The sequence below is a fragment of the Moschus berezovskii genome, chromosome 7, assembly GCF_049115385.1.
Source record: "Moschus berezovskii isolate FMDL1 chromosome 7, NW_MosBer_1.0, whole genome shotgun sequence".
Classification (NCBI taxonomy): domain Eukaryota; kingdom Metazoa; phylum Chordata; class Mammalia; order Artiodactyla; family Moschidae; genus Moschus; species Moschus berezovskii.
Genome location: NC_142466.1, coordinates 29,194,605 through 29,207,362, shown reverse-complemented (window position 1 = coordinate 29,207,362; position 12,758 = coordinate 29,194,605). Strand labels below are relative to the sequence as shown.

The 12,758-nt window shown below is 43.9% G+C and overlaps 3 pseudogenes; all 3 read left to right on the top strand.

Annotated features, from left to right (window-relative positions):
• The first annotated feature begins 1,442 nt into the window (after positions 1-1,442).
• On the top strand, positions 1,443-1,913 carry LOC129557235 (interferon alpha-14-like; annotated as a pseudogene).
• Positions 1,914-6,486: 4,573 nt separating this feature from the next.
• LOC129557265 (interferon alpha-1-like) lies at positions 6,487-7,173 on the top strand (annotated as a pseudogene).
• A 3,749-nt stretch (positions 7,174-10,922) lies between these two features.
• On the top strand, positions 10,923-12,496 carry LOC129557264 (ornithine decarboxylase pseudogene; annotated as a pseudogene).
• Positions 12,497-12,758: the final 262 nt, after the last annotated feature.

Sequence of the window (12,758 nt, the reverse complement as noted above, 5' to 3'; positions counted from 1 at the left end):
TCATTGGACGTCCAGAAATGTAAGGTTCCGGGCTTGCCATCACACAAAATGTCTCTGGTGAAGGCTCGGATTGAAAGATTTCTTAGAGCACAATTAAAGGAGCACTAGCTTGGTGTCTGAGCAGCGACGCCTTTCCTCTCTGGCTGCCAAACCTGCTGAAACGAAGTCTCAGAACTGGCAAACTCCCTAATAAAACCGATGAGAAGACATCCTCCGCCCTCTCGCTTCCCTCCAGAGAAGCGCTCTTCCAGGACCCGGCGAAGAAACCCTTCGCTCGCTCATCAGTTGTGTCCGCGCGGCCCCTGTTGGCCTTCCAGTGAATCACGGAAACTCTATCAGTTCAGTTCAGTCCAGTTTAGTTCAGTCGCTCAGTCGTGTCCGACTCTTGGCGACCCCATGAATCGCAGCACGCCAGGCCTCCTGTCCATCACCAACTTCCAGAGACTACCCAAACTCATATCCATTGAGTTGGTAATGCCGTCGAACCATCTCATCCTCGGTCGTCCCCTTCTCCTCCTGCCTTCAATCTTTCCCAGCACCAGGGACTTTTCAAATGAGTCAGCTTTTCCCATCAGGTGGCCAAGGTATTGGAGTTTCAACTTCAACATCAGTTCTTCCAATGAACACCCAGGACTGATCTCCTTTAGGATGGAATGGTTGGATCTCCTTGCGGTCCAAGGGACTCTCTAGAAGCTTATCCAACACCACAGTTTAAAAGCGTCAATTCTTCAGCGCTCAGCTCTCTTTATAGTCCAACTCTCACATCCTTACATGACTACTAGAAAAATGATAGCCTTGACTAGACAGACCTTTGTTGACAAAGATGTCTCTGCTTTTTAATATGCTGTCTAGGTTGGTCATAACTTTCCTTCCAAGGAATATACTTCTTTTAATTTCATGGCTGCAGTCACCATCTGCAGTGATTTTGGAGCCCAGAAAAATAAAGTCAGCTACTGTTCCCACTGTTTCCCTATCTATTTGCCATAAAGTGATGGGACCAGATACCATGATGTTAGTTTTCTGAATGTTGAGCTTTAAGCCAACTTTTTCACTCTCCTCTTTCATTTTCATCAAGAGTCTCTTTAGTTCTTCTTCACTTTCTGCCATAAGGGTGGTGTCATCTGCATATCTGAGGTTATTGATATTTCTTCTGGCAATCTTGATTCCAGCTTGTGCTTCTTCCAGCCCAGCATTTCTCATGATGTACTCTGCATATAAGTTAAATAAGCAGGGTGACAATATACAGCCTTGACGTACTCCTTTTCCTATTTGGAACCAGTCTGTTGTTCCATGTCCAGTTCTAACTGTTGCTTCCTGACCTGCATACAGGTTTCTCAAGAGGCAGGTCAGGTGGTCTAGTATTCCCTTCTCTTTCAGAATTTTCCACAGTTTATTAAAAAAAAAAAAAAAAACAGTTTTCCAGTAAACTGTGGAAACTCTCTATGGCCAAGATCTATTTGCTAGTGGCAGGAGTGATGCTCTGCTCCATCCCTGCTCATCCTCTTGACAACAAAGAAACCTCCATACATTTGAGACAGATGAAAACGCTCCCCTCTCAGTCATGCCTAGGGCACAGACACAACTTCAAGTTTCTTTGGAGAAGAGAGAATATCACCTCAATCCAGATGACTCAAGGCACCAGTTATCACCAACAGATGCTCCAGCAGATCTTCAACCGCTTCACCATGGAGAGCAGTTATGCTGCTTGGAACAGCACCCTCCTCGAGAAACTATTCCAGCCTGGATCAGAGGCTGGAACAGCTGGAAGAAGTGACTCTGGATTGTCCAGATTTGGGTACTGCTGTCCAAAAGTATTTTCAAGGAATCCATCTCTACCTAGGGGAAAGGAATCCGGCCCCTGTGCCTGGGAGGTTGTCAGAGTGGAAATTGAAAACTGCCTTTCCCTCATGTAAGAATCCTCAAGAAAAGTCAACAGATGAAATGAAAATTATATATGTGAGACTCTCCACTCAATCAGACTGGTGTTTGCTTAAGCCTCCAAAGTGATCATCTGTTTGCTTACAAGGTGAAAAATGCCTGAAATGAAAATCACAATTTTACAAAAATATTTAGACAGAATAACACAATCTCTTTTCTTTAATAAACAATTTTATAACATATCGGAACAGATCCTTTTATGTGTTTTGCGGGTATTTGCTATTTTCAACATATGAAATTTATTTTTTTATGGAAATGTTTTTAAGAGAGTATGTTGTTAACGGTATTTGTCAGTTAACCTAATGCTTAGCGTCTGTAACAGGTAAAAGCAAAGTGTCAGGAATTTGATTCTAATGGACACTTTTCTTTCCTTTTTGAAGAGCACAATGCAGGCCTTCTTGATCAGGTGAATCTTCTAGCTTGCTCTCCTCCAAAGAGTGAGTTGAGGACATGGGTCCCCTTGTTTTGCATTTTTTCCATCATCAACATGTGACTCTGAATTTCTCTGTAGCACTTGAATCTATTCTCCTTGAAGGCAAAGAGAAAAGTCTGGTGGACCACATGGGATGCTTCCAAGGACCAGGACTAGATGAGGTAACAGCACTTCTCATGTCACACGGCCTGGACTTATCCTCATGGGAATCTTATTGCAAGGAAGTTGGGAAATAATTGGATGATTAAGAGAGGAGAAGGGTAGTGCAGTGCACAAGACCATTTTTCCATTCTTCCACTATTTGTCCTAATGGAGCTCTGGGTGGGTGTGCAAGGGGAAATCCAATGTTCTTGCTGGCATACACTCTGACAAACTCTTATATCACAATTTCAGCTTGGGAAAGATGACAGAGCTGCCACTCAGAGTTCGCAGCATCATAGACTATTTGAAAGAAGCATTCAGGTTGACTCCCAAAGGCATAGGCTAATGAGGAAAACATCTACAAGTGTAGACAATGTGTTTCCTTACTACCTGAGGGAGACAAGGAAAGAGTGATCAGGCAGCTCTTGCAAGTACTTGAGAATCACTGAACTAAAAGTGGACAGCGGGTCTTCCACTCACCACACTTTCCAAATACTGAAAATGCAAACTCGAATAAAATATTCCTATAAATGATCTTTAGAAAAATGCCTCTCACCATATCCATGGTAACTTCCCTTGTGGAACCGTGAGGAATCTTAAAGTATCTTTGGACTTTTGTCTTCTCACATCCTGTCTATCTAGGAGACGCTGGTGTTACTCTTTCTCCTATCATTGCCGTCATTGTGAATTGATGTTACAGAAATATGGATTGAGCTCAAGGCATGAGAGGGCTCAGACCAGATGTCTAAAAATGGGGTTGAGTTGGATGTGCCTCTCCCTTTAGCTATTTTACGGACTCCTGAGAGGTATTCTGAGGACACAGTAGATCAGGCCAGATCTCACTGTTTGGGCTTCTTCAACAAAATGGCATAGACTGAGTAGTTTGTAAAGAGCAGAAATGTATTGCTCACAGTTCTAGAGTCTGGAATTCTAAGATCTGGGTGACAGCTTGGCCCAGTTCTGGTGAGAACCTGCTTCAGGTCTCACACTGTAAAGTTCTTTCTTGTATATTCACAGGACCAGAGAGGGAGGGATTTATATCCACATCTTTTATAATCCCATTATAAAATCCCATTCTTGAGACCTCCATACTCACACCCTAATCACATCCCTAAGGGTTCGTCACCTGATAAAATCACTCTGGGGATTAAGACTTCAGGATAAGAATTTTGTGGGGACTGAAACTTTCAGACCAGAAAGGTCACTGAAGGCTACATACTTGACATCTAGAAGAGAGGATATAGTCGTGCTGAGTAAATAAAGAGAATGAGCAATTTCTCATTTCTCAATTTCTGCCAAAGGAGCAGACAAAGGACTCAGAATCCAAACTCTGATTTTGAACCTGAAGTAAGAGTTTAATTCTCAGATGCCAAATTTTGGAAATCAGACTGGAATGGAGCCCACCATCCCATGGAGGGGAATGAAGATACAGGATGAAAATGGCCATTCATCATTCTTTGTGAGGAATCTCCAAAGAATATCAGGATACAAGGAGTAATTGCCACATCAGTAAGGACACAGCAAACAGTGATGTGGTAAATTGCCTGGTTGCTGTTCACTGTGAATCAGGGAGAGCTTGAGTTCAGATACATGGCTCAGTAGATGACACCAGGCTTGTTCTTTTCTGTCATGATCTAGTAGAGGACAAATTAGAGACAAGGCATCCTCCCGTGCGTCAGAGGTGTCTGACTCATAGTGATCCCGTGGACTGTATCCTGCCTGGCGCCTCTCTTCACGGGATTCTCCAGGCAAGAATACTGGGGTGGTTTGCCACGCCCTCCTCCAGGGGATCTTCCTGACCCAGGGATTGAACCCATGAATTTTTTGCATTGGCAGCTGGGTTCATTATGACTGGCACCACCTGGGAAGCCCAGGCAACAGCTGAAAACTGTGCTGCTCTTGCCATTTGAATCCCTAGAGCTACATGCGCCTTCAAGGAAACAGAATCCTAGTGGTTTTATCAACAAACATAGTAAGCATTATTTTTTAAAAAAACTTATTTATTTACTTATTCATGGCTGTGCTGGTCTTCCTTGCTGCTAGGGCTTTTCTCTGGTCGCAGTGAGTCGGGGCGATCCTGCAGTTGCAGTGAGTGGGCTTCTCAGGGCGGTAGCCTCTCTTGGTACCGAGCACAGGCCTAGAGCTCTTTGGCGTCAGTGGCTGTGGCACATGGGCTCGGTCGCTGCACCTCCCCGGCTCTGGAGCACATGCTCGATCGTTGTGGCTCCTGGACTCAGTTGCTCTGCGGCCCCTGGGATCTTCTCAGGTCAGGGATTCGACTGGTGTCTCCCGCATTTCAGGCAGATACTTTACCACTGAACCACTAGGGAAGACCCTAGAAGGCATTATTGATACCAGTAGGAGTCGAGGAAAACGGTTAGCTACTGTCTATTACAATCCTAGCAGATAGGTTCCAAAGGAAGCAAAATAGCTCAGTAATCTGTAAATGGTAGGAGGAAATCTGAGAAACTGCTCCAGTGGAAACTGCTTGTTGCTCAATTATACTGGGCCTGGTGCCAAAGAGCCCAGAGACAGTGAGAAGGAGTCTGGTCACTACAGAGCTGATTTGTCAAAGATGCTAACAACCTATCGCCTGAAGTTTGGAACATAGAGGCTGAGGCAACAGCAAATTCACTGTAAAAAAAAAAAAACAATTCAGAAGCAGGACCGAAAGCTAATTCTTCCCACGAAAAAAAATCAATATTTATCCAGTTCTGAATAAATCACAAAGGTGGTTTCCTTTTGTTTGAAAAGAACAGACTTGGATTGGAACCTTGACTGTCCCCTGGGAAATCTGAAACTTAATGCAACAATACAGAGAAAGATTCAAATGGATGGTGATTCCTAAATCATGCTTTCTCACGGGGGATGATACACTTCCACATTTGCAGACATTTGTTTTTTGGAATATGAGCAAATCCTGTCATTACAATGATTTGTGGTACTTCAAAGCTCAACCAGATACAACAAACTCTTACTCCTTAGTATTTATTTCTGTATCTGGGCTTTCTAATGTATTATGCACAAGGGAAGCATTGAGATTGAGTTCAAGGAAGGAAAACAAGTGATGTGCACCAACAGTGATACAACCTAAGGTGACTCGATGGTTCACTGGAGAACCTTCTCTCCATCAGTTACGCGATCTCACAGTCATATCGTGAGAGGTGGCCTTTCCATACTTATGAGCGACCATAGGCTGTCTTGTGGCTGTTGCTTGTGTTTGAGTTTCAGTGTGATTTGGACTCTGGAAATTAAATACAAATAGAAATTTTTATTTGTAAATAAAATAAATAATTACATTTTATTATGTAATTCTACTAGAGTTGTTCAACATATCCATAATTCTGGTGAGTGGTAAACAGAAAAAAATGGTAACAATATCCAGACGAATATCTAGCAGGCAGTGAAGTAACAACTGTTTTTCGATATGAAGCAAAATTAAATGTTAAGAACCTAAAATAAATATGAAAGACATGAGTTTTTCAATGATTTTGAGCAGCTTTGAATGACTTGAATATATGTCTATGCTTTGGTATTATTATAAACTATTTATCTAAATTTTACTTGAATATGTAATTTGTAATTCCTACTTATATAAGTAAACATGTTACATCAAAAGTCACTCTGAAAATTTAGTTTTAAAGTTAAATTAAAATTCAATAGCTCTCAGATTTAAATTATAGCTGAAATTTAACTCTGCACTGAATTTAAAGATAAGATTTGCACTTTCTTTTCCTATCTACAGAGTAGAGGTATCCATAGGTTACATAAATACGTACACAATATATCTGTTATCAAAATTTCATGGGGTGGGGAGGAATAAGGAAAAAAATATCTAAAAAGTCTCTGTGGTCAGAAGAAAGAAGGGCAATAAAAAAAGAAAAAAAGGTTGAAAAATGCTGCTCTAACCCATTTGGAGAGTACAAAATGCAAAGCAAAGAGAGAAGTGGAAAGTAAGATGGAACTTTCAGAAAATGGAAACCATGGGCTCCTATTTAAGACACAGGCCTGAAGGAAGGTCTTCAGAGAACCTAGAAAGCAGGTTCACAGAGTCACCCACCTCCCCAGGCCAGAAGCATCTGCAAGGTCCCCGATGGCCCTAGCCTGGTCCTTACTCCTGGCCCTGCTGCTGCTCAGCTGCAACGCCATCTGCTCTCTGGGCTGCCACCTGCCTCACACCCACAGCCTGGCCAACAGGAGGGTCCTGATGCTCCTGCAACAACTGAGGAGGGTCTCCCCTTCCTCCTGCCTGCAGGACAGAAATGACTTCGCATTCCCCCAGGAGGCGCTGGGTGGCAGCCAGTTGCAGAAGGCTCAAGCCATCTCTGTGCTCCACGAGGTGACCCAGCACACCTTCCAGCTCTTCAGCACAGAGGACTCGGCCACTGCGTAGGACGAGAGCCTCCTGGACAAGCTCCGCACTGCCCTGGATCAGCAGCTCACTGACCTGCAAGCCTGACTCAGGCAGGAGGAGGGGCTGCAAGGGGCTCCCCTGCTCAAGGGGGACTGCAGCCTGGCTGTGAGGAAATACTTCCAGAGTCACTCTCTATCTGCAAGAGAAGGAACACAGCCCTTGTGCCTGGGAGGTTGTCAGAGCAGAAGTCATGAGAGCCTTCTCTTCCTCAACAGACCTGCAGGAGAGATTCAGGAGAAAGGACTGACACACACCTGGTTCAACACGGAAATGATTCTCACGGACTAACAGACCACACTTCCTCCTGCGCTGCCATGTGGAAGACTCTCATTTCCGCTGTCATTGCTCCCTGAATTGAATCACTTTGTCAAATGTTTTCAAGAATTTTAAGCTACATCATCTTCTATTCTATAGGTGCTAGGCCCTCACAGATGCCCAAGCTGATCTATGTATCTATTTATTTACCTGTTTATAAAGATTTAAATAACTTTTGTTCATATAATAATATGTGAATCTTTACACAGTGGTTTCAGAGAAAAAATACATTCTTTGTATTTAGTCAATTTTTTATTTTCTTTGTTCATTAAAATTTTAGGGTATAGAAAACTTCTATTTTTTATTATCTTTAAAAATTACATTGTGGCATATATATATGGAGGTTCCCTGCTGGGTCAGCTCATAAAGAATATGCCTACAATGCAGGAAACCCTGGTTTGATTCCTGGGTTGGGAAGATCTCCTGGAGGAGGGCATGGCAACTCACTTCCCTACTCTTGCCTGGAGAATCCCCATGGATACAGGAGCGTGGTGGGCTATAGTCCATGGGGTCGGAAAGATTTGGACACAACTGAGCAACTACCACTTTCACACAGGGCTAAACTATCCAGTGGCTCTGGAAGCACAGATGCCTTTGGTGACTTTAGTAAGATCTGGTTTGGCAGAAAAGTAGGGCAGAAACCAGACTGGTGTCGATTGAGGGATGAACCATAGTAGTGTGGTAAATTGTTTTCTCTTTTTAGCTAGATCAGTCTTGCTAGAGTTCTATAATTTATTAAACTTTTTCTTTAAACAAATTCTTGCTTTTTCTTATTTTCTTTATAGATTTCCTATTTCCTTGACTTTTGCTCTTCTCCTTTTATTTATTTTATGTTTAATTGTTATTGTGACTTTGTTCTTTCCTTAATTTCCTGCCTTCTCTTCGATTGTGTGTGTTGTGTGTGAGTGTGTTAGTTGCTCAGTCATGTCTAACTCTTTGTGACCCTATGGACTGTAGCTTACCAGGCTCCTCTGTCCATGGAAACCTCCAGGCAACGATACTGGAATAGCTGTTCCCTTACTAGGGCATCTTCCCAACCCAGGGATGGAACCTAATTCTCCCTCATGGCAGGCAGATTCTTTACTGTCTGAGCCACCAGGGAAGCCCCCTCTCTTGAATTAATTGACCTTAAATATGATTCTATTTTCTGTTTTATCTCCATTGGCTTAATAGTTGTTTTCTTTTGTCTCAATTTTAGTATTCTCTATCAGTTCAGTTCAGTCGCTCAATCGTGTCTGACTCTGTGATTCCATGGACTATTCCATGCCAGGCTTCCTTGTCCCTCACCAATGCTCGCTCAAAGTCATATCCATCAAGTTGGTGATGCCATCCAACCATCTCATCCTCTGTCATGCCCTTCTCCTCCTGCCTTCGATCTTTCCCAGCATCAGGGTCTTTTCCAAGAAGTTAGTTCTTTGCATCAGGTGACCATCAGGTGACTGAGCTTCAGCTTCAGCATCAGTCCTTCCAATGAATATTCAGGACTGATTTCCTTTAGGATTGACTGGTTTGATCTCCTCTAGTCCAAGAGACTCTCAAGAGTCTTCTACAGCACCACAGTTCAAAAGCATCAAGTCTTTGGCTCTCAACTTTCTTTATGGCCCAACTCCCACACCCATACATGAATGCTGGAAAAACCAGAGCTTTGTCTAAGATGAATCTTTCTCAATAAAGTAATGTCTCTGCTTTGTAACATGCTGTCTAGGTTGGTCATAGCTTTTCTTCTAAGGAACAAGCGTCTTTTAATTTCACGGTGCAGTCACCATCTTCAGTGATCTTGAAGCCCGAGAAAATAAAGTCTCTCACCGTTTCCATTGTTTCCCCATCTATTTGCCATGAAGGGATGGGACCGGAGACTATGACCTTAGTTTTTTGAATGTTGAGTTTTAATCCAGCTTTTCACTCTGGTTTTTCACTTTCATCAAGAGGCTCTTTAGTTCCTCTTCACTTTCTGCCATAAGGGTGGTGTCATTTGTGTATCTGAGGTTTTTAATATTTCTTTTGGCAATCTTGATTCCATCTTGGGCTTCAAGCACTGGTACAGAGGCCAGCCTCCTAAAGGAAAGTTGAAAATATATATATATATATATATATATATTTGAATAATATATAGTATATAATGTTTGATGGCATGTATAGAACACATTAAAAATATATATCTATTTGCAATAAGCAATTCTGATACCTGCCTTACTTCCCCTTTTCCTCTCTGCTTTCCTGGATCCCATTCTTTCACTCCGCTTCATAGTCGCTTCCTTCCACCCAGTGAAGAAATGCCCTGTGTGCTCTCCTCACCCACTCTGCAGGAACCTGTAATATCCTTTCATACAGCTGTTTCCTATCCCCTTGTGGTTTCTTGCTATTTTGAAAGTGAAAGTCGCTCAGTTGTGTCCAACTCTTTGGAGATCCCATGGACTATACAGTCCATGGAATTCTGCAGGCCAGAATACTGGAGTGGTTAGCCTGTTCCTTCTCCAGGGGATCTTCCCAACCTCTGGATTGAACCCAGGTCTCTGATATTGCAGGCAGATTCTTTATCAGCTGAGCCACAAGGGATACCCAAGAATACTGAGGTGGGTAGCCTATTTCTTCTCCAGCAGATTTTGGCAACCCAGGAATTGAACTGGGGTCTCCTGCATTGCTGGAGAAGGAAATGGCAACCCACTCCAGTATTCTTGTCTCGAGAATCCCATGGACAGAGGAGCCTGGCAGGCTACAGTCCATGGGGTCGCAAAGAGTCAGACTCGACTCAGTGACTAACAACAACAACTCCTGCACTGCAGGCAGATTCTTTACCAACTGAGCTATCAGGGTAGCCTGCTGCCTATTTCACTTGAGCATAAAATCTCTAACTGAAATAAAAAATTGTGTGAAAGTTCTAGGTTTCTCAGAAACTCTCACGTGACAGGCATTTTTCTTTTCTTTTTCTCTTGATGAATATTTGTGGAAGTGAGTGAATGACTCTGTTACAATGATGTAATGGTAGCTGGAGCAAAAAGGAAATAGAAAGCAGGATTCATTTCACTTCGAATATTTATAAGGGAGGACTGCCACCTATTGGCTCAGATGGATAATGACATCGACCAATGTGAAAACCGGGTTTCTGTTCGAGGCAAAAGTCTTGTCTTCTAGCAGGAGATTTTTCTTCAGAGTTAAAAAGGTGTTTTCTTGGAAAGAACTACCTCTAATAGTCGAGAAAGCCTACTTTCTAGTTTTTAAATATTGTTATTGATAACGGATCTTTTTAAAAAGCAATTATTATTGGCGTATTGTTAATTTACAATGTTGGGTTTCTGCTGGACAGCAAAGTAAATCAGTTTAGTTGAGCTCAGTTCAGTTCAGTCGCTCAGTCGTGTCCGACTCTCCGTGACCCCATGAATCACAGCACGCTAGGCCCCCCTGTCCATCACCAACTCCCGAAGTGCACTCAAACTCATGTCCAGGTCAGTTCCCCCTCAGCCTCCGCCGCCGCCGCCCCTCTGCCAGCGCTCGGGCGCCACCTGGGCCGGCGGGCCTCCCGGGAGGGAGCGAGGCGGCGGGCGGCCGGGCGAGCGGCTGACCGGGGCGGCGGGGCGGCCGTGCAGCTCTCGGCGGCGGCGCGTTGTCTCCATGGGGTCGGCCCGCCGCGTCCCTGCGCTCTGAGGTGGACAGCAGATTGCGTGTTTATCGAACATTTCCACTGCTGCACAGAGAGCACACGCATCTTCGGTGGACTTGGAATTCCTGGAGAATTGCCTTTGTGAAATGTTGGCATAATCCCTTTAAATTCCATCTCTTAGATTTTCTATATTTGTCTGCCCTATTTGCAGTTTGTTGTGTCTCAAAAAGACATCAAGAAACCATGAGCAGCTTTAGTAATGAAGAGTTTGACTGGCATTTCTTGGATGAAGGCTTTACTGCCAATGACATTCTGGACCAAAAAATTAATGAAGTTTCTTCTTCTGATGATAAGGATGCCTTCTATGTTGCGGACCTGGGAGACATTCCGAAGAAACATCTGAGATGGTTAGGTGCTCTTCCTCGGGTCACCCCCTTTTATGCAGTCAAATGCAATGATAGCAGAACCATAGTGAGGACACTTGCTGCCATTGGGACAGGATTTGACTGTGCCAGCAAGACTGAAATACAACTGGTACAGGGTCTGGGGGTGCCCCCAGAGAGGATTACCTATGCAAATCCGTGTAAACAAGTGTCTCAAGTTAAGTATGCTGCCAATAACGGAGTCCAGGTGATGACTTCCGATAGTGAAGTCGAGCTGATGAAGGTTGCCAGGGCACATCCAAAGGCCAAGTTGGTTTTGCGGATTGCCACTGATGATTCCAAAGCAGTCTGTCGCCTCAGTGTCAAATTTGGTGCCATGCTCAAAACCAGCAGGCTTCTTTTGAAATGGGCGAAAGAGCTAGATATTGATGTCATTGGTGTCAGCTTCCACGTGGGAAGTGGCCATACTGATCCTGAGACTTTCGTGCAGGCCATCACTGATGCCCGCTGTGTCTTTGACATGGGCGCTGAGGTTGGTTTCAACATGTATCTGCTTGATGTTGGTGGTGGCTTTCCTGGATCGGAGGATGTAAAGCTTAAATTTGAAGAGATCACCAGTGTAATCAACCCAGCACTGGACAAGTATTTTCCATCAGACTCTGGAGTGAGAATCATAGCTGAGCCGGGCAGATACTATGTTGCATCAGCTTTCACCCTCGCAGTTAATATTATTGCCAAAATCTTGTATTAAAGGAACAGACAGGCTCTGATGATAAAGAGGAGTCAAGTGAACAGACATTTATGTATTACGTGAACGATGGAGTATATGGGTCATTCAACTGCATCCTTTACGATCACGCACACGTGAAGCCTCTTCTGCAGAAGAGACCCAAACCAGATGAGAAGTATTATTCATCCAGCATCTGGGGACCGACCTGTGCCAGCCTGGACCGCATTGTTGAGCGCTGTAACAGAATGTGGGCGATTGGATGCTCTTTGAGAACATGGGTGCTTACACTGTTGCTGCTGCTTCTACCTTCAATGGATTCCAGAGTCCCACCATCTACTATGTGATGTCAGGGCCAACGTGGCAACTGATGCAGGAGATCTGAACCCAGGACTTCCCGCCCGGAGTGGAGGAGCTGGATGTCGGTCCTCTGCCCGTGTCCTGTGCCTGGGAGAGTGGCATGAAGCGACACTCGGCAGCCTGCGCTTCCACGCGTATTAACGTGTAGATACCACTCTTGTAGCTGTTAACTGCGAGTTTAGCTTGATTTAAGGGTGTGGGGGGACCATTTAACTTAATTACTGATAGTTCTGAGATGTCTATGTGAGTAGGGTTGGCACAGGTGCACGATGTGGAAGACTGGGAGATGGGGTCACACTTATCTGTGTTCCTCTGGAAACTATTTGAATATTTGTTTTATATGGATTTTTATTCACTTTTCAAACATGCTACTAAAGGCTTCAAAAAAAAAAAAATCATGTCCATCGGGTTGGTGATGCCATCCAGCCATCTCATTCTCTGTTGTCCCC